General features: G+C 42.4%; 1 protein-coding gene and 1 pseudogene across 8 annotated transcripts in view; one reads left to right on the forward strand and one right to left on the reverse strand.

The window, feature by feature from the left end:
- The window catches only part of FHIT (fragile histidine triad diadenosine triphosphatase), a 1,742,479-nt gene that overhangs the window by 1,012,346 nt on the left and 709,089 nt on the right, over positions 1–21,044 (forward strand). The gene's annotated exons all lie outside the window — the stretch shown is intronic.
- Positions 8,337–10,704, reverse strand: LOC140497633 (mortality factor 4-like protein 1 pseudogene; annotated as a pseudogene).

Consider the following 21,044-nt stretch of genomic DNA (forward strand, 5'->3'; position numbering starts at 1 on the left):
ATATGTGGATGATATCCCTCTGCCATTAATTTTTAATGAATTGGCTATTTAATGCAGAGTGTCTAATAAAGGTAATCACCAGAATTTCATTGTCATTCTCCAATGCCCTAGAAACTTTTTTGTCTTCCTATAACTACTGAAACCATGGTGCCAGCTTTTCTTATTGACCTCCCAGTACACCTACTCTCAACTTTATTTTTACTATTCAGTGTGTGTTGCCAGATACTATCCAATTCTAATAATTAGATAAATCTAAGAGTCTTGGAATACTTTACTTAAAGGGTCAAATCTCCACAAGTTGAAGAAGTATTCTAAAAAGCTGTCTTATTCAGATAATGGTGTGCAGTCAGAGAGACACCCTGAAGAGCTTGGTTACTTGCACATATACCTGGGACAGATCTGACAAATGGGCAAAATGTTGGTCCCAGAAACAAATGGGGATGGAGTGGGAAGAGCAGGCTGGATTGCCTTCAGGAATCTACAAAGTATCTTCAGTGACCCCTGACTTCTGCCAGAAACAAAAGCCCATTTTTTTATCCCAATATTCTACTGTCAGGGTTTTTTGGTCATAGAATAGTACATTTTCTAGAGGGGTGAAATTAGGTATTACCCAGAGGCCAACACATGGGAGTTAAAACAAATATAGAACACATAACAAATAAGTAACTTCTGGGTCATGAGGTCATCAAGATGGCAGATTGGACACTCTCCTATTCCCATTGACTCTCAAAAACAAACTATGAAGTAGTCTGAAGAGACTTCTTCCTGAACAGAGGACAGGTGTGCATTTTCCCTTTTAGACTTCCTCATAAATCAGCTCTTCTGCTTTAAAGCAGACCACCTATATACTGTCTGATGTGCAGATTTTTCTAGTTAGTTAGGGTCCCAAACCAAAAGTTCAGTAGAACTCCCAAGATCCTGCCAGACTTTGTCGAATGGGCATTTTGTGGGAGTTTGTTTTAAAAAAAAGATTTCAGCTCTGGCTTATATCAATTCCAAAGGAGTTGGCAATACCCCCTCCTTTCTCCCAGCTCCAAGATGGACACAAGGAACCAAAATTATTTAGAAATCATTACTTGGCTCCTCAAGCCCACTTTGAACTTTAAGGTGTAAAGAGATTGACATGCTGGATTATTGCCCCCAGGACATTTTTGAGCCAGGATCTCAGAGGGAATTGGTGAATTTTTATCAAAATGAATTTTATGCCATATAGCTTTAATTAGGTAGTTTTAAGTCCTCCCACGCCCAACCTATAAGAAAAGGCTACAACCTGAGAAAGAACTGATAAACAGAAGTATGTATAAAATAATTTAGTGTGAGTACGTGTGCATGTGTGTGTGCGCTTGTGTAATGGTGACTCTAGGATGGGAGTGGGGAGAAAGAAAAAAATAAAAGAAATTTACATGATAACTGTTGCATATTTCAAAGGAATAGCAAATTAAACATAGCAAGTTTGCACTTTCATGTGCAATCATCTTTTTTTATTATTACTCTATGTTATGGAAATGCCTGTTTTATTCCATAAATTAAAAAGAAAATAAAGAAAAGGCAACCAGGATGGCCATGCTTTTGGTATAGACCAGGTGGCCCCACGTGCTGAAAGCTCTACTATCTGGGCTGATACAGATGAAAGGGTGAAGAAAAAGGAAATTTGTTCCATTAAATTCAAGAAAAGAAGCCCCTTTTCTTTGATACTCTCATCTTTCTTACAATTAGAGGAGCCTGTTTTACTGTTCTCAAACATGTCTGCTTTGCATTAAGCAGTAACTTGAAAAATTTCAAAACTCCAACTGGATAAACAAGTATATATTGATATTGTGAATCCTTTCCAGGCTAGTGGCCGATGCAAGCTCACCATAATCAATACGTGGGCATCACACATGTGTGCATATTCTATTAAATACCTCCACGTATGAGACATGCCAAGCACTGTACCCAATTAAACTAAAAGATATCCTGTAGGACTTGCCAGGAGTCCAAAATCCTGCCAGACCCCTCTGAAATTATGTCCAATTAATGCTGAATATATCCTGTTTGCACATAGCTGTTCATACGTTGTCTCACTCATTCTGCTATGAGCTCCTTGAGTGCGAGGGCTCCTTTGTCCGCCTCTGTATCCCCAGGATTAATAAAATGCTTGTTGACTTGGCTTGACTTGAGATAAGACAGAGATGTCATTTCACCAACAGAAAGCCCCATCCACATAATATAACTGGTCCAGATTGCGAACAAGTTCTGTCTTAATGATTACACACACACACAAATATATGTAACAACCACACATTACAGAGATTGGTTCTGGTTGAAGATTACCTGTTTTGGATCATATCAAAGGATCACTGACGTAGGGCTGTTCGAGGACATTAAGTCCACCCTTTTCATTTTACAAATGAGGAAACTGAGGCACAGAGATTTTCCCAAGGGTCATACAATTAGCAAATGACTGAGATGGGATTTGAACCAAGTTCTTCCTGATTTCAAGTTTAGTACTTTGACTTCAACATCACACCTCCTTTAGTGGATCTAAGGGACTGTTCTCTGATTTACTTGAATGTGGTAATTATGATGTGGTGATGACAATGATGATGAGCTGCCATCTATGCATGAGAACCAACTTGTAATTTTGTCGATGTAGGGAAATGGTGGAAAGATCATTCCCAGTGTAGAAACTGGTCCACCATTGCAGATCAGCAACTATTCTGTCACTGAGAGTTTTAAGATTTTCCTTGGGGTACCAAAGGTTTATTGACATTTTTGCAGCTTTTTAACACTTGCAGTGCCAAGTCCCTTATTTCGTTTGAATCTCACACCAACTCTGTGAGGTGGGTGCTGCAGATATGACTATCTCCACTTGACTCATGATGAAACTAAGAATGAGGAAAATCGAGGGCTTGCCCATGGTCACACACAGATCTAGAAAATGTCAGAGATAGCATTTGAACCCCAGCTTCCTGATTTCAAGCCAAGCCCCTAAACCCACTACTCCCATGTAATGTCTCAAATTGCTAAACCAAGCGCTTTTTGTCTGGGAATTGAAAATAATTGTTAATTAGAAATTTTTATTTTCATGCTATTTGTGGTGACCAAATTTGATCACTGTAAATCAGTCTGATCAATCAACTTTAAATGTGTATGGCCATCTTTCACTGTTTATTGAAAACATGAAAAATATAGCACAAAATTTAGATATTCCCTTGTATATAGAAAATCAAAAGAGAAAAAATGTCCATGTTTTGGAGGAGATTTGTTAATATGCTAAAGCAAATTAACCAGGACAATGAAGACGAGTTAATGCTCATTTATTACTGTGTGTACATATATATGTATGTATGTATATAAATCTCAATTATTATCTTTGAAAAGGTCACCAAGATGCTTTATATACAAAGGGAGTTGTACACCTTTTTCATACCTCTGCACTTTTCAAAGCACCAGTCATTCTATGATTTAAACCTTTATGAAAGATCTTTCAACATGTCCTTCATAAAGACAGAACTGTCATCGAAGGATCAGCCAACATTAAAAATGCCTAAAAGTCGAATCGACCGCCCTACAACTTCAACTGCACCGTCATGTTAACTGCTGCCTGAAGTGGTTATTTATTGTCACACTGCTTACAGACAATGACTAGATCCACATTACCAAGAGAAACACCCTAGAACAGGTTGGCTTTGCCTTTTAAACTAAAGAATAACTTCTCTAATTTGATAGAATTCTCTTCTCAGTTAGAAAGGGCTGAATGAAAATAGGAAAGTTACATTTAATTTTAAGCTTATTTCAGAAATTTATGCACATTCTAAAATCATTAGCTCAGTTTTTAGCAAACTAGTAGTTGGTAATGAAATTATTAAGCCAAAAAGGTCAATTTATTTTCTTTAATATCTTAATACTGTACATATTTAAAAAGTAATATCAGAAGCAAAACACACATGAAAATGTATATGTGCATATAACATGCATATATTTATATACACATGACATACATGTATATATTTGCCTGTAATGGATACTTATATGTATTGTGTATATATGTATAAATACACGTGTGTGCTGTTAAATGTTTAAATTAGCTCTCAAAAAAAAAAAATACAAGATACTTCCAAATATGCTTTAATAACATTTTCTTCATCACTTAAGTCTAGACAATGAACAAAACAAAAAATCAAGCCCTTACTTGTAATTTGCCAGTTTCCAAGGTGTAAATGCTCACATCGAAACATTAACAACTGTATCTGCAAGCTGGTTCAACCTGGCTCCAGCATACCCCTGTACCACATCCTTAGATTAGCCAAGGGCCCCTTTTACTGCTGGTGTGCGTGCGCATGCGTGCATGTGTGTGCACGTGTGCGTGAGAGAGAGAGAGAGAGGGGGGGGGGGGGGGTTATTGTTCAGTTGTTTGACTGTGAGCCCATGGATTCACAGCACACCAGATTCTTCTATCTTATGCTATTTCACAAAGTCTAAGTGCATGTTCATTGCTTCCATGACATTTTCTACCCATCTCATCCTCTGGTATCCCTTTTTCCTTTTGCCTTCAATCCCTCCCAAAATTAAAGTCTAGATATATCTATATACTTATAGATTTATCTATATATCTATACACACCTTTATCTATACACACACATAAATATATGCCATTTATGCATATACTTTTGTATGTATATGTATTTTTTCTTATTCCTCTCTCATTTTCTTATCCCTACTGCCCCCACCCATAGCTCAGAAATGTATGAAATGTACCCTGAGGTTTCTCTCCCATTTTCACTTCATAATCCCAAGCTTTAAGTGCATATGTCAATTCAATCCAGAAAACATTTCTGAATCAAATCACGTATTTATTGAGAACCTACTATGTGTCAGGCACATAGGGCTTCTTGAACCCTGTTAAACTTAATTCTCTATAATTAGTCTGATCCGTTATGCTACAAGATGTAGTAACAAAACATGAGCTCTGTTTGATGAATACTTTGTTACCTCCCTTCCATGGTGCTCTTTTCTGTTCTCCCTTTTCCTCATTGTCCCCTATCACTCCCACAAATGATATTTACAAAGCGGAACTCATTTCTGCAACCAAAAACTTTGGACTGCTCTGAGACACAGGCCACTTAAATTTGAGCATCCTCCTACACCTTTTGCTGAAAATTCACTAGCTCAGTTTTTATGCTCTAACAGATTTTAAAAATTAAAAATATAGGTTCCTATATTGGCAATGTTTTATAATCATATAAGGACTTGCTTTGCCAAGTTTTTCATTGGGACAGTCTCTATCTCTGAAAGGCTTTTCATACATTGTCTGTTTCTCATATATCCTTTAAAGCAGGTTTTCTTAACGGAAAAATTGGGATACTAATTCACTGTTGGTGGAAATATGAACTGATCCAACCATTTTGGAGAACAATCTAGAATTATACCTAAAGTGTTATTAAAGGAAAGACATTTTGTCATCCTCATATTTCAGATCAGGTCACTGATAAAAATTGTCTGAATCATTAAGAAACAATGTAGTAGAATTCTAGATTTCATGGCAGGTGTTTAGAACAAAAATTCAATGTCATGTGCAGTTGCTTTTGTTTTTAAAAAACTCTCTTTGAAGCAAACAAACAAATAGGAAACAATAACCTAACTAACTAAAGGTAGGTCTGTTGGAGAGAATCTAATAAGGAATGATATTAGGAGGAAGGAAAGCATCTTTTGTGAGGATAAAAGCTAATGTCCCAGACTATGCATATATCCCCAAAAGCAAAACACCAGGATGCCTGAGAATTACTGATCTCTTGAGAAGCCTGTAGATCAATGGAAATTACTTCTGTCTAACCCCCAATGAATAAACAGACAAAGCAAAAGCCACAAAGCCACCCCACCCCCACCCCCCAACACACAAAACCACCACCACCATGTGAAGGAACAGGAGGTTGTGAACGAGCTACTTCAATTCAGTCTCCAGGGTCTGCAAACACGGACCTTGGACGGCATGAAGAATTTGGATAGGAAGGGTTGTTTGTTTTTTAAAGTTCTTAATTCCGGCACCTAATTCATATTGGTTATTTTCTTGGCTAATTATGGCATACAATTAAATTCAATTAGCATTTATTAAGCTTCTACTAGGGATTAGGCACTTTCTAATAAGAACCCACAGCCACCTCCATCGTACAGGACCCTTAGAAGTCTCATCTGTCTCCTAGCTGATCTGTGGCAAGCCACTCTCTCCAATGGGTACCCTCCCCATTCAGTTACCTGTGTTCTTATGTGTATGAGTCATGTTACTCCCCTAACTCAATGACCTCCAAGACTCCCTATTACCTCCAGAATATAATTTAAAATCCTATTTGGCATTTAAAGCTCTTCACAACCTGTCCCTTCTGTATGAAGCTTCCTGCACTTTGCTGTCCCACAGACACTTGATAGAAGTGATTCTGACCTTTTAACTTCTTCCTTAAATGATACTCCATCTCCATACTGGACATTGGTACTGACTATTCCCATGCCTAGAAAACTCTCCCTTCTCCCTCCAGCTAGTTTCCTTACAGACTCTCCCCTAGTCCCTTCCCTCTGAGATCACCTTCCACAGACAGTTTTTGTGTGTTGTCTTCATTAGGTGAGCTTCTTGGGAGCACACACATTTTTGTTTTTCCATGTCTCCGGTACCCTGTGCATAGTAAGCATTGAATAAAATGCTCTTGGCTGATTAACAGACTTTAGATATGACAATCCTTGTGAACTGGTGACTGATAGGTCGTGGAAGATAAGGAAACTGATGAATTTTGAAAGCAAGGTCTTGATAGATAAGATAGATAGATAGATAGAAAATAGATAGATATAGATAGATAGATATGTATGTATGTATATGTATGTATATCTTCAGGTATCCCCGTATTAGAAGAGTAATTGGGGTGGATCTGTGGAGCAGGCATTGAACTTCCTGAGAAAGTTTGAAGACTGATCAGGAGGAGGTGATATCATTAAATGGAGTAAGCCTCAAAGAACCTGGTGAGTGAGGGCAGCAGGGACTGAGATGGCCTGGTCTCAGAGTGAGAGGCAGAATGTGCCTATTTCCTGTGTCAATCCTGGTATGTTACCCACGTGTACGTATGCATATATATTTTATATATGTATATATATAGTGTGAATACATACATATGTACACACACACAAAACAAAGTATCCTGATCAGGAGAGCAGGTCAGGAAATAATGTACTGTGGAGGGAGCAAGGTTTCGGTCAATCGGCATGAGGGAAAGAAGTATGGGATGGAAGGAAGGCAGGCTCTTTGTTAATGTGTCAACGTAGAAAGAGGTGACTCAGACAGGGCTGTTCAACATAATCAACTCTGGACTAGTTGATTTTGTATACCAGTGGTTAGTTTTATACCTCCTGCCAATATGATCCTCCTGCTTCTAATAATCAAAGCAAAACCCCATTAGTATAAAACCTCAGACACATTTAAAATGCTGTACCATCTTCCCCCAAACTGTTTTCCAGACTTTTTGATCATTATTCCCTTCTCCTTTGCCAAACGAGTCTGTTTGATTCCTCATTTTTTTCATTCCATTTATCATCTATAAGGTCCTTGAAGGTCAGGGACTTTTTTGAGCAATCTGCACAGTGCCTTCAATACATTAAGAACGCAACAAAATCCCTCAAATTCAAGATCAGAAACTCATCATTTTTGTTCCTTTTAAGTGTTTTGAACGCAATAGAGAGAACATTCTTCACCTTACCTGCAAAAAGCACTAGATGGATCCTCCTCCTGTAGTAGAAGCAGTACTAGACCAAGTCAAAGCGGTGCTTGAACCCTGCCTGTTACTGATGACCTGTGTGTTTGTCCAGCACTGGCCAGATCACCCACTCCCTCTCAATCTTTTCACATTTATACGTGACCTGGAGTTAATTTTCTAAAGTACTATACAAACAGGTACACAAGACAGGTATCTACCTCGCCATACTATGTGAGCACAACATCAGTGGGTAAAAAAGTGAGCATGTAAATTACATTTTGAATTTTCAGTATTGTAGACTGTTTCAAGCCGTGAAATAATGAAAAGTGCCCTCAATGCCTACATTGAACTGAACTATTATCTTCCAAGAGCAGTAACCCCAATGACTCAACTAGGAATATCAGAGAAACATGGCAAAATTAGTCAAAGGTTTTATTATACATACATTCAAGCTGCCTAATGAGAACTTTGTATTTTGGACTTAAATGGTGACAAAGAATCTGACTTGACAGCAACTGAACTAGACTTTTTTCTAAATGCTTCTACATCATAGTGTCATAATGGTCAATCTTTAAGATATTTCAGGGACAGGACAGTTAAAATCTCTGAATGACATCCATATTTCTAGTTAAATTTCAAAATGATTTATTAGGGTTTTTTTTTAATTCAAGTACAAAGAGGATCTCTTGGTTTGTGGTTGAGTGGTCATTTTTTCATAAAAGCAGTAAATCAGAATATTGAACATAAAACATAAAAATGTCCTTCACAGATATCTGCATTAGTCCTGCATCACACAAATATACTTGTATTCAAGAACTTAAGATTACAGGTTAAACTGTTATCTATAAACAGAAGAATCTTGAGCCCAGCAACAAACTTTTCTTGAAGTGAATTAAAAGCAAATTACTATATTTGTAAACAATATAATACAGAAAAAAGGTGATTTCTAAGTTAACCACATCCCCACTATCAATAACAATGACTTCCTAATGACTACGTTGGGTATGCCAAATACACAATTAAGCAAGTATAGGAAGACTGAAAATAAATTCGAATTCTATGCAAATCACTATATATCAGCATGTCCCAGTTACCTGGCTACGGGCGATGGGGCGAGTAACAGCAGAAAACACGCTAACTCAGAATGTCAGAAACGGAAGGGACCTCAGGAATATTCTAGTTCAATCCTCTTATTTCAAAAAATAAAGACTTGCAAAAACAGCTACCCCAATACCGCTTCCCCCAGAAAACCACACATATATGTAATGACATTTCTCGAAGTTAGTTAGGCTTATTCGTTAGAATACAAAATCCATAAAAAAAGGGGATCTTCCCCCCCAGTCTAGGCAAAAAGAAATGTCTGTAAAACCGGTCACATTCCACATGTAGAAGTCACACTGACTTCAAGCATCAAAAACAGAATTGACGGGAAAGAGGAGGAGTCTTCCCCTGGACCCCGAGGTTAAGCTCTAAAACGCCCATGCACGCTGACAGACATAGAAGCAGCCCGGGCTGCAGCGCACCACCAGCACCCCTTGCCCACCCCATGCCCCACCCCACACGCCCGGGCCCACGGGACATACAGGCACGATTTGGGGGCGAGGGGCCGGCGCCCCGTCCTCAGGCGTCCTTCTGGCTCGGCTCCGGCTCCGGCGGCGGCGGCGGCGCCTCCTTGTACTCGGCCTCGTCCAGCAGCGCGGCCGGGTCCTTGGCCAGGTAGCCCAGGAAGTCGTGCAGGTAGCCGAACAGCAGCGCCAGGCTCTTGTCGTCGAACTTGGTGTCGCTCAGCAGGGCCCCGATGCGCACGAAGAGGCGCAGCAGATGCGGGGCGCCGTACAGCTGCGACATGGGCACGTCGGGGTGCGCGGCCAGCACCTGGTCGTGCTGCGGCCGCTCGGCCTCGTACAGCAGCTGCGTGCCCAGCAGCGCGTTGAAGTAGTCGCGGACGCCGGCCACCAGATCCTCGGCCGCGAACTCCACGTGGTCGCGCCGGCCCTGCGCCCTCTGGACAGCCAGGTACTGGTCGAGGACGGCGTCCGCGCTCTTGGAGGCGGGCACCGCGAGCACCCGGTGCTGCTGGTTCACCAGCTCCCAGTCGAGCACCAGCAGCCGCTTCAGCTCGCCGGGGATCTGCACGCGGAGATCGGCGCGCGTGGGGGCCGCCCCTTCGCTCTTGGAGGAGGGATCCCCGCGGGCGCGCCTCCTGAGAGGCGCGGGGTCCCGGGCCGGACCGGTGCTGGTACTGGGGGCGGCCCCGCCGCCGTCTCCTCCGCCCGTCTTCTGCTTGCTCTTGCGGGGCTTGCGGCCCGGGCCGGGGGTCTCCGCCGTCGGGGCAGCGCCCGCCGCTGCCGCCGCTGCCGCCGCTGCGCCCGAGGCCAGGCCGGAGGTGGAGGCGGCGGCCGAGGTGGAGGCCGCGGGGGCCGCCGCCGAGGGGGGGGCTGTGGCGGCCCCGGAGGAGGCGGCCCCGGCCGGGGCGGGGGGCGAGATGCGAATGTTCTGGAAGAGCGCCTCCACGTGCTTCTGCTGCTGCAGCGAGGCCGCGCCGCCGCCCCTGCGGCCCGGGGCCGCCCCCCGCGCCCGGCCCTCGGCCTGCTGCTCCTGGTTGGCCCGCTGCAGCTCGCGCTGCTTCTGCAGGTTGGCCTCCGAGTACTTGAGCACGCGGCTCTCGGGCACCCACTCGTCCCAGTTCTTGTTCCAGCCGCTGTAGTGGATCAGGTAGCGGACCTGCCGGTCCTCCGTGGCCACCTTGAGGCACTTGGCCTCGTACAGCAGCGGCCCGTGGAAGCACAGCACGCGCTCGCCCTCCTGGAACTCAGGCTTCGGGGCCTGCTTGGGAGCCATGGCGGGGCCGCGGCCTGGGGCCGCCGGCGAGCGAGGGTGGGAGACGCGGGCCTGCGGGGAGCACCGGCCACCCTACTGCCGCTTCCTCCGCTGCCGGAGGCTCGAATGGCCGCGCGGGCTCTCCGGAGGATAAATCTAACGGCGGAGCGGCTTCTGCGCAAGCGCGCCGCCCACGGCCCGCTGGCTGAGCTACGGCGCAGGCGCCGTAAGGATGCCCCAGGGCAGGGCGGGGGGGCTGCAGTTAGGGGCAGGCCAAGAGAAAGCTCCCGCCTACTTTCCTGGCTCCTGCAGGCATGGCCCCAGGCTCTACCTAACGGACGGAGTCCCTTGGGCGCCTGCGCACCTCAGACCTTCCCCTTCTGCTAGCCGCAGTTCCCTGCGCAGGCCTTGCATGCAGGAGCGGACCGGATTCCCGCTGTCTCTGAAGCTAGGCGTGCAAGCCCTGACCCAGAGCGGGAGCGATCCCTGCAGCGCAGGGCCCGGCCACACCACGCGTAACAGCGGCAGCGTGGCGGAGGACCTCCGTGCCTGCGGGTAGCTTAAATAGCCTAGCTGAACTACCGTCGGGATTTGAACCCAGGGCTTATAACTCCAAAGGGAGGGGTTCTGCTCCTACCTGTGCTTAAAAGTGCGCCCGGGCTTGCCAAGCACTAGACATGCATCACCACATAGTCCTCTAGGCAATACTGTGATGTAGACCTTACTGTCCCCATTTTACAGATGGGTAAACTGAGGCCCAGAACAAAGCGGTCATCTCGGGCTACAGCTACTAAGATTCCTCGGCTGGAAGGTGGGCATTCTCCTGGGCCACAGCTGCCTCTATGAATTATATCCCTGGAACTTCTCCCTAGGCGTTTTTATTTTTCCCTACCTCAGATCTAATGTTAATGTTCTTTTTCCACCACCAAACACTGTGTTAGGCTCTTGGACTCAAGCATGCAAATGTCCTAAAATGATAAAAGTCATTTCTTGGAGGGCGTGGCTAAAAACTAAATAGCCCCAGGGGACAAATTTCAATGTGAATGGGTGGGAGATCAGCTTTCTCTGCCTTAAATATCAAGAAACTTGGGTTCGAATGCCCTCTCAGACCTAGCCTCCGTTTCCTTCTCTGTAGAGTGGGCATGGGATCATCCGCTGCCTGCCAGCACAGTTTTGATGAAGAAAGTACTTTGCAAATCTCCAGGCCCTATACACGTGAATCACTCTTTCTAAAGGATACTATGTATCATTCTTAGCCGCAGCTAACTTCTTGGTTTCCAATCCTTCCGGAAGATTTCTCTGATTCTCCACCAACCCCACTGACTCAGGAGAACCTCCGGTGAACTTTCACTTGTGGAAGGAATGCAGTTCAGTGCTTAATTAGCCCTCTGTATCTCCACCAGGGCTGCTGGGGGTACGGTGGATAGAGCACGGGGTTTCCAAGCAGCTTGATTCATCTTCATAAGTTAAAAAACGGCCTCACACCCTAGCTTTGTGACCCCGGGCACTGTTTGCCTCATTTTCTTCCTCTGTAAAATGAGCTGGAGAAGGAACTGGCAAACCACTCTAGTAAAACCCTAAGAACACCCCACGTGGGGCCACGAAGAGTCCGGAACGACTGAAAGGACTCAACAACAAAAATCTCCACCACCTAGTACATGCATCCTGGGTTGTAAGCTTTCCCGAGAACCCCAGAATTTCAGAGCTGGCCTGTGTCCCAACAGTCATGCGGCCCAACCCTTTCCTGAAAAATCATTTCCCACTAAGCATCCTATAAATAGTCCATCTGACCCTTGCTGGAAGACCTTGGAGGAGAGGGAGTACACTGTCTTCTGTTTATGGACACCTCTAATTGTTAGGAAGATTTCCCTTACAAAGAGCCTAAAATGACCTCTTTGTGAGCCTCAACTACGCTTCCTGTTTGCCCTCTGGGGTTCAACAGAACCGGTTTTCTTCCCAGGTGAAAGAATTTTCTGTCCTAGAGGATTCTCTTACCCCCCCACCCCCTCTTACCCCCTGTCTTCTCTCCTTAGTTCTTTCAACCAGGATTCCTAAGAGTGAGTATCAAGGTCCTAATGGTTTTCTTCTGGACGCTTTCTGACTTAGGCTTGTTTTTCCTAAAATTAGGTACAGGGAAATGAAAGCAAAATTCCAAATATGATCTGACCAGGACTGAGTACGGGAATTAGCCAGGTGCTGTCACCAACTTTCTTGAAGGCTGCCCTTAAACAATGAATGAGCACTTTTGATCGTCATATCAAACTGATCATTCCAATTACTTTCAAATACTGCGTTAAAGCTCCCATATCTTTTTATTAGAACTGCTGTATAACAGTCAACCAATTAACTAACATTTCACTAGTTTCTACTGTGTGCTAGGCACTGGGATTACCAAAAAAAAAAAGAAGAAAGAAACAAGGCTTGCTCTCAAAGAGCATACATCCTAATGGCAGAGACAACAAGCTGGTGGAAAATAAATACAATAAGGGAGCAAAGAAAAAAGTAGGCCAGGTCATTTGAGATGGAGGGCACTATGACAGTGGATAGGACAAAGGACTTGGGAGTCCGCAAGACCTGGGTTCAAATTCTGCCTCAGATACTTGCTAAACGTGTAGTCTTTGGGAATTCATTTAACCCTTCTGTGCCTCAGTTTCATCATCTGTAAAATGGGGATGTGTTATAGCAGCACCTATTTTACAGGGTTATTGGATCAAATAATATTTATAATCTTAAAGTGCTATATAAATGTTACTATTATTAATAATTATTCCAATAATATTCCATTAGGTGAAGGTGAGGAAGGAGTTCCTGCCAGGCAAAGGAGATAATTTAAGTATAAATGATATTGTTAATTATATATTATTAGCTTAAATTAAACAATAATAATGAGATTAAATTAATATTATTAAATGAATATAAATACTATAATTCCACTAATATTTCATTAGGTAGAGGCAAGGGAGTTCATGCTAGGAATGGGAGACAGCCAGTTTAAATATAAATGATATTATTAAATATTATTAACTTAAATTTAATAAATAAGATTTAATTACTCTTATTAAATATAAAAGCTGTTATTATTAATAATACATTATGACCTGTTTCCTCATCTGTAAAATAGGGATTATAATAGCACCTGCCTCACAGTGTTGTTAGGATCAAGTTAAGCCCTTTGCAAACCTTAAAACTCTCTATACATGCCAGCTATTCATTCATGTGATAAAGCACTTCGAAAGTAAACAAGGTAGTTTACAGTTTATTCTATAGGTAATAGGAAGCCACTGGTGTTTTTTAAACAGTGTGGGAGGGGATGACTTGATTAAATCTGTGCTTTAGGAAAATCATTTTGGAAGCTGTTAGAAAGGTACTCTGTTGTGGGAAGAGACTTAAGGCAGTGAGACCAGTTAATTAGGATAATATTATAATAAACTAGGTAGCTGAGTCTGGAGTTAAGAAGACTCACCTTTGTGAATTCAAATCTGGCCTCAGACCCTTACAAGCTGTGTGACCATGGGCAAGTCATTCAACCCTGTTTGCCTCAGTTTCCTCATCTGTAAAATGAGCTGGAGAAAGAAATGCCAAACTGATCCAGTATCCTTATCCAGAAAACCTCAAATGGGGTCATGGAGGGTCAGACAGGAGGGAAACAACTGAACAACAACAAAATAGTAAGCTCAGTGAGACATTCTAAAGACAAACTAAGGTGGTGGCCATGTGATGTGAAAGATGTTGTGGAGACAGAAATGCATCATTTAGTAACATTGACTTTGAGCGGTCAGAGAGATGGGCAGGTTACATACTTAGCTGAATGAAAGAACAATGTTGACTTTAAAAAAAAAGGAAGATGTCTGGGTTTGGAGGAAAAGATGAGATGGGTTTGAGACTTGTTGGATTTTAGATGAGGGCTGAGTATCCCCCTGGCACAGCCAGTTTGAGATATCCACAGAGGAATCAGTTATGACAAGCTAAAGCTCAGTACAGACTGGGGCTGGAGATAGGGATCTATGAATAGATTTCATAGAGATGATATTGAAATCCGTGGGAGCTGACGAGGTATGTGTTTATGTCTGTATGTGCTGGGGGGGAAGGAAGGATGGAAAGAAGAAGGGAGGGAGGGAGAGAGGGAAGGAAAAAAGGAGAGAGGGAAGGAAGGAGGGAAGGAATAATGAGGCATGAAAAGGAGATATAGAGAAGAGTGAGAAAAAAAGAAAGGAGAGATGGAGACCGGAAACCAGAGACAGAGACAGATAGAGATGAGAAGAGGATCCAGCACAGAGCTTTGAGGAACAACTGTAATTGGGGTGAATGGTGCAGATGATGAGTCTGTAAGGGATACTGAGGAGTGGTCATTAGGTTGGAAGAGAAACAGGAGAGCAAAGTATGACAAAAACCCAAGATGAAAGAAGATCCAGAGGGAGACAGCAATGCCAAATGCAGCGGATAGGTTGGGAAGGATAAGGACTAAGAAAAGACCATGAGACTTGGCAATTAGAGCCCTTGCAGCTGATGAAATTGGAAGCCCCACTACAAGGGGATGAGAAGGAGTGTGAAAAGAGGAAGTGAAAGTGTGAAGTGTAGACAGCATTTTCCAAGAACTTGGCTGGGAAAGAGAGGAAAGGTATGGGAACAATCCCTTGAGCTAATGCTAAGGTCCAGGAAAAGTTTGTTAAGGATACAGAAAATTTGGTCGTGTTTGAAGTGAGGAAACTAGTAGAAAGGGAAAGGCTGAAGATTAGAGAGAGAGAAAAGGGTGTGTGTGTGTGTGTGTGTGTGTGTGTGTGTGTGTGTGTGTGTGTGTGTGTGTGTGTGTTGTATGTGGTCATGGCTGCAATCTGCTGGAGAAGATGGGAGAGAATGATCTGAGATGCACATGTGGAAGGACTGGCTTTGGCGAGGAGAAAGCCCACTTTGTTGTTAGACACTGAATACAGCATCACCAATGGAGAGTGTAGAGAGGGAGAGAGAGAAATAAGGGGCCAGGACAGAGTGTAGGGGAACACTCACAGTTGGGGCATGCCTTTTCCATCTGTCATTCACTTAGAAAGTTGATTTCTTAAACACAAGGTTAAGATTTTACATCTAACCATTTTACATTTCATCTTATTATGTTCAACCCAATGTTCTGTCAAGAGCTTTTTGGATGGTGATCCTATCATCCAGTTTGACAACTATTTCTTATAGCTTCATGTCATTTGCGAATTTAATAAGCATGCTGTCTATACCTATGTCCATGTCATTGACAAAGATGTAAGACTGCACAGCGCCCACCACAGGGCCTGGGGCACCCTGCAGAAGACTTCCCTCCAAAGTGACATGGAACAATTCACAACTAATTTCTGAGTAGGACCATCGGCCAGTTCTGTAATTGTACTATTGCCTCTCCCACATCTCTCAGTCTTTGCCTGAGGAAACTAGAGGAAATACTTTATGAAACGCTTTGCTAAAAATCTAGGTGAGCTATATCCACAGCCTTTCTCTAATCTACAGATTGAGCCACTCTGTAAAGAGAAGACTAGCATGGTGCAGTGGCTTTCTGAAGAAGCCATCCATGCTGGTTCTTTGTGCTTTCTGCTTCCTTCTCTGGCTGTTCATTAACTGTCCTGTCTGAGCTCTTCTACAGTGCAGGGACCATGTCCTTCCTCTCCTTCTCCTCCTCCTCAACACTTAGGAAAATGCCTGGTACAAGATAGGTTTTCAGTAAATGCTGCCTGAACTGAACTGAGCGAGTTTGAAATGGAGCTGACTTCAGGCGAATGCTTATCACTGCCAAGTGCCAGTTGCTGAGTTCAAGGCTGAATGATAGGTTCCATTGTGTGCCTGCAGGTACTAAAGGACTGTCCACCTTCTTTCTTCCTTCCTAAAAAGGCATTAGCCAGATTTTTGTTGCTGTAGCTTTATTGCATCAGAGATGCCAATTCATAAAACTCAGGTTAAAAATGATTTATGTCAAAGCAATTTGGCCTAAATTATTGTAAGTTTTTCTATCTTCAGTGAATGCTAAGTTCATTAGTATGTATTTCCATGCACAAGTATTTGAATGTGATCCAGATAGCTTCCTCCCTCAATTTTCAGTTGTTTATACAACACTGCATTATCGCTGAAACATAGGCTCCACTCTCTTTCAAGACTCACCGTTGATTCAGAGCATGGCAGACCTCAGGCATGGGCAAAGTTGTATTGGTCTCCTACATGGGCCAGTTTGCTGGTTACTGAGAAGAACCCTCTGACCCCACTGCCCCCCACCTCCCAAGACAAAAACCACTTTACATGTTTGCTTTGGTGTCTAGGCTTTCATGATTAAAAATTCATTACTTTGCTTTGAATCAGTAGGTGTTCTTTTGAAAAAAAATACTGCTGTGAGGAGTAACATGATGTGCTTGTCAGTTATTCATGCCCTCCTCTGAATACATTTATCAGGTCATTTTTCTCCAAGACAGAATCAGGGAACTGAAAGAAAGTGATTTGGAGTGAAGAGAAGAGGGAGGTAGAAAAAGAACAAGGCATTGGGATTGAGTGGACAAAGCACTGGTTCTGAGTTCAGAGGACTTGGACTCAGATATTTACTCTGATATTTCCTATCTATCTTGCCTTGGGCAAGTCATGTCATTTCTGTGGACCCCCATTTCTTTACCTATAAAATGAAGGGGTTGGACTAGTTGTGGGGTTTCTACAAGATCTAACTCTGATCTTATGGGTCAAAATTGCCTTATGAAGTCTGCCATGGTGGGTTAGAGATCCGGGAAAGGACCTTAGAGACTACCCATGCTCAGAGATTTGAGCTGGGAGGGGGTCTTCCGGTCATCTGGTCCAATATTCCCCCTATCCTTGCCCAAGAATTAAAGTGACCTGCCCAAGGTCACACAGGTGGTCAGAGAGTCTGGATTTCATTCCCAAGTCTACTGTCTCATATCTAATAATAGAATCCAGTCCAATCCATTCCTGCATAATAATTCTCTCTACAACTTACATAAGAAACTTCTAGTTCATCTTCCTTATGACTCATAATCGTATGTTGATCATGAGGGTCAACATTCATTCAATTAATATTTATGGAGCCAGTTTGGTATAAGATGTTATTCTAGGTAGTGTGAGTGCTAGAGAGAAAATGTGTATTGGAAAGGGTTTATATTCTAGGACTTCAGATGGAATTCAAAGAGAGAGGCACAAGGTACCTCTAGTATGAGAGTATTGGACAACTTTTCTTGATTAACTGTGTTGCCTCAGGTCAGCTCTAGTTTTGAGTCTGAAACACCATATGCCTTATAAGGCTTTAGTCATGAATCTGTCTAGTTGCCCCTCACAGTCATCCCATCAGGTGTCCAATATTGAATTTTATCTTTGTTCTTTGTACCCCATTCCCATCTTGATTCCTGCTGATTTCATGGCATATAGTGGTATAAATGTAGACTAATTAGTTCTAAGCTAATATTTTACCCAGATAATAAATGTTCATTAATGCTATTTTCCATAATTTTCTGCCATCAGTGACTTTTGAGTAACTGTTCTAGCTCTTTTTTATGAAAAATTGAAAAATTCTCTGACACCAAATTTCCCTTTTGTTTGAAACCTTTTGATCAGTTCTCCAAAGATTAAGTCCTATTAAGTAGAAGAGAGTTCAAATGATCCTAAGACCTTTAGGGATGCCCAGTTTGAAATAAATAGATGCTGGCTTTTTTGGACAGATGAACATTTTCCAATTTTGAAACCTCTCCATCATCCATGAGCTGAAAAGTAGGCATCCTGTTCATATTAATCAATGAGTCAACCAGCACGTGTTAAATAAGGACTTGTCATATGGCAGCCACTCTGCTCAACACCCAAGGCAGACCATGTCCTCAGAGTCCATCTGCATTGAGTAGGTTATCCCTATATATTCAGTATCTGAATCGTTCTTAAACTATTTCGTATTTAACTTTGGGTTGAACTGACATTCTACAATCACAAAATCATAGACCGTGATGACTTAAGGTCTTAGAAGTCAAAATAGACCTGAAGAAGAATCAGTCTGACAATATATCTGATCATCCAGCCTGAAGTAAAGACCTTGAGTGATGGGGAGCTTATTACCTGTCACAGAAGCCTATTCCCCTTTCAGAGAGCTTGGATTGTTAGGTTTCCTCCAATTTCCTTATATCAAGTCTACATTTGGCTCCCTGTGATTCATGCTCACCATTCTTAATTCTGCTCTTGGTGGTCAAGCAGTCTAAATACCTCCTTTATATGTCAGCTCTTCAAAAACTAGCTTACTGTCATCATGGTAGTGGGATAAAAATAGCTTTAGATCCTAAGAGGAACTGAGTTCAAATTCTTACCACCTGTGTGACCTTGGACAGATTACTGAACTCCTCTAGTCTCATCTATAAAATCAGTGGGGTTTGGAATAAATACCTAGGAGGTCCCTTCTAGATCTAAATCTCTGCTACTCCAATCTCCCCTAAGTCTTCCCAAGGCTAATTATCCCCAGTTACTTACATAGTGCAATTTGAGGTTTCCTCAGAAGGTCAGAGGCCTTTCTCAACCAGCTCTGAACAAGGGATGCATCCAAGGACCAGAAGCGTCTGATTCTACATCTCTTTTCATCGTGTTTTCAGTAAAAGAATTCTGGTCTATTCTGGACCTTGGCTGGCCAAGGTCAAACCATCATATATACTGGCTGGAGTAACTCGTAAGAAATCCATCCACTTTGTCCAAGGTATGATCATTGCATTTTCATGGACTGTAACTGGGAACACTTAAAAAACAAACCACCACCACCAAAATAACTTAAGAACATTTCTTTTTATCCTCATGCAAATTATGATGCTTTTCCTGCATCATGTCTCAGCAGTGACTCCCATATTGAATTCATCAGGAAGCACTCTTCATGCTAAAGCAGAACCTAGTAGTCAGGTTGTTTTCAATTCCAAATACCATTGTCACAAGTTTGTTCAAGATTGTCTCTTTGGATTTCAGGAAGGTATCACTTCTGTAACTAAAATTCAGAAACCTACTACCTGATGTCAGAATTAAGCAACTACCCTGTCCGGTCATCTCTTGGAGAAGCCAATGAACAGTAATGTATTTGTCTCCTTTCCTTCCCCCCCACCCCCCACCGCCACGTCTTTTTCTTCCACAGTTGATATAATAAAGCTGCAGATAAAATCATCTCGTTAGGATTATTTGAAAACATTTAATAAAGTGAACATTGTACTAAATCTAGATCCACAAAAATCAATGCTCTCTCTGAATTTATATCTTTTTTTTCAGGTTCAAAACAAGAGTTAATATAGCAAGTTTAACATTATCTCTCCTCCCTTGAGCAAAGAAAAACCAGCTTTCATCCCTTATGACCACTTCACTTTCCTCTTGTAATGGATGACAATGAAGGAGAGGAAAATCGGATAAAATATATTTCAGTAAACTTTTGTCCAATTGTCTATGTGTATTATACACATATTTGCCTCCTAATTGATCATAGTCATTGAATTCAATTAATAAATTACATTGCCTAGAGACTTGGACACATCGTACAGCATGAGCCAGCCTGTCTTTTTGTATGACATCATATAGCCACCATTTTGATAGTAGGTTTTGTGTGTGTGTGTGTGTCTTCCTAATAAGGCACAGAATTTATTTAATGGGATGAAGCGATGAGGATGAAGTGATGGGAAAGGATCACCTCTAAGAGGGAGGCAGTATTTGGAAGGACCTTAAACTTCTTGCTACAAAAACCAATTTTTTCAACACAAATATTTTCCCCATGAGATTCTACAATCATAGAGCACCATGGACTTGGGAGATTCAAAACTAAAGCTGACCTATTTGGCAGAGGGAAATCACATTCTTAGTCTGCATTCTATGAGCAATGATGACTTCTATGGAAAAACTGATAATAGAAGTCATCATCAGTGACATGTGTGACCAAAGGAGGAGGTGAACTCTTCATGTAGCAAAATTGAGGAATTGGAGACAATCAAAAGGCATCTATTAAACATCTATTATTCACCAGGCCACGTACCAAGCAGTTGGGATACAAAGAAAAGAAACAAAATTCCAATTCCCGGCCTTAAGGAGCTCACAGGATAATGGGAGAGACAATTTACAAACAACCATGTGCATATAAGACATATTCAGGAAAAATCAGAAATAATCTCAAAGGGATGGCATAAATATTAAGGGAGATGGGAAAATCTCCTTTTTTAATGCTTTTTGTATTATGTAATTTATTTGTCTTCAGTTTTCACTATGCACTTCCACAAGATTTTGAATTCCAAATTTTCCCCCCATCTCTCCTCTCCCCTCACCCCAGGACAATGTGCACCCCAACCTGCCAATCTGTCCTGTCACCACCCCATTCTCCCATCCCATGCTCCTCTGTTTTCCTGTAGGGCAAAATAGAATTCTATACCCCATTGTCTATAGACATCTTATTTCGATGAGCAAGTCTTCTTAAAGAGGCCAGGATTTTAGATTTGAAAGAAGCCACTTAAGCCAGTAGGGCATTCTAGGCATGGGAGACAGTCCCTAAAA

The sequence above is a fragment of the Notamacropus eugenii genome, chromosome 3, assembly GCF_028372415.1.
Source record: "Notamacropus eugenii isolate mMacEug1 chromosome 3, mMacEug1.pri_v2, whole genome shotgun sequence".
NCBI lineage: Eukaryota > Metazoa > Chordata > Mammalia > Diprotodontia > Macropodidae > Notamacropus > Notamacropus eugenii.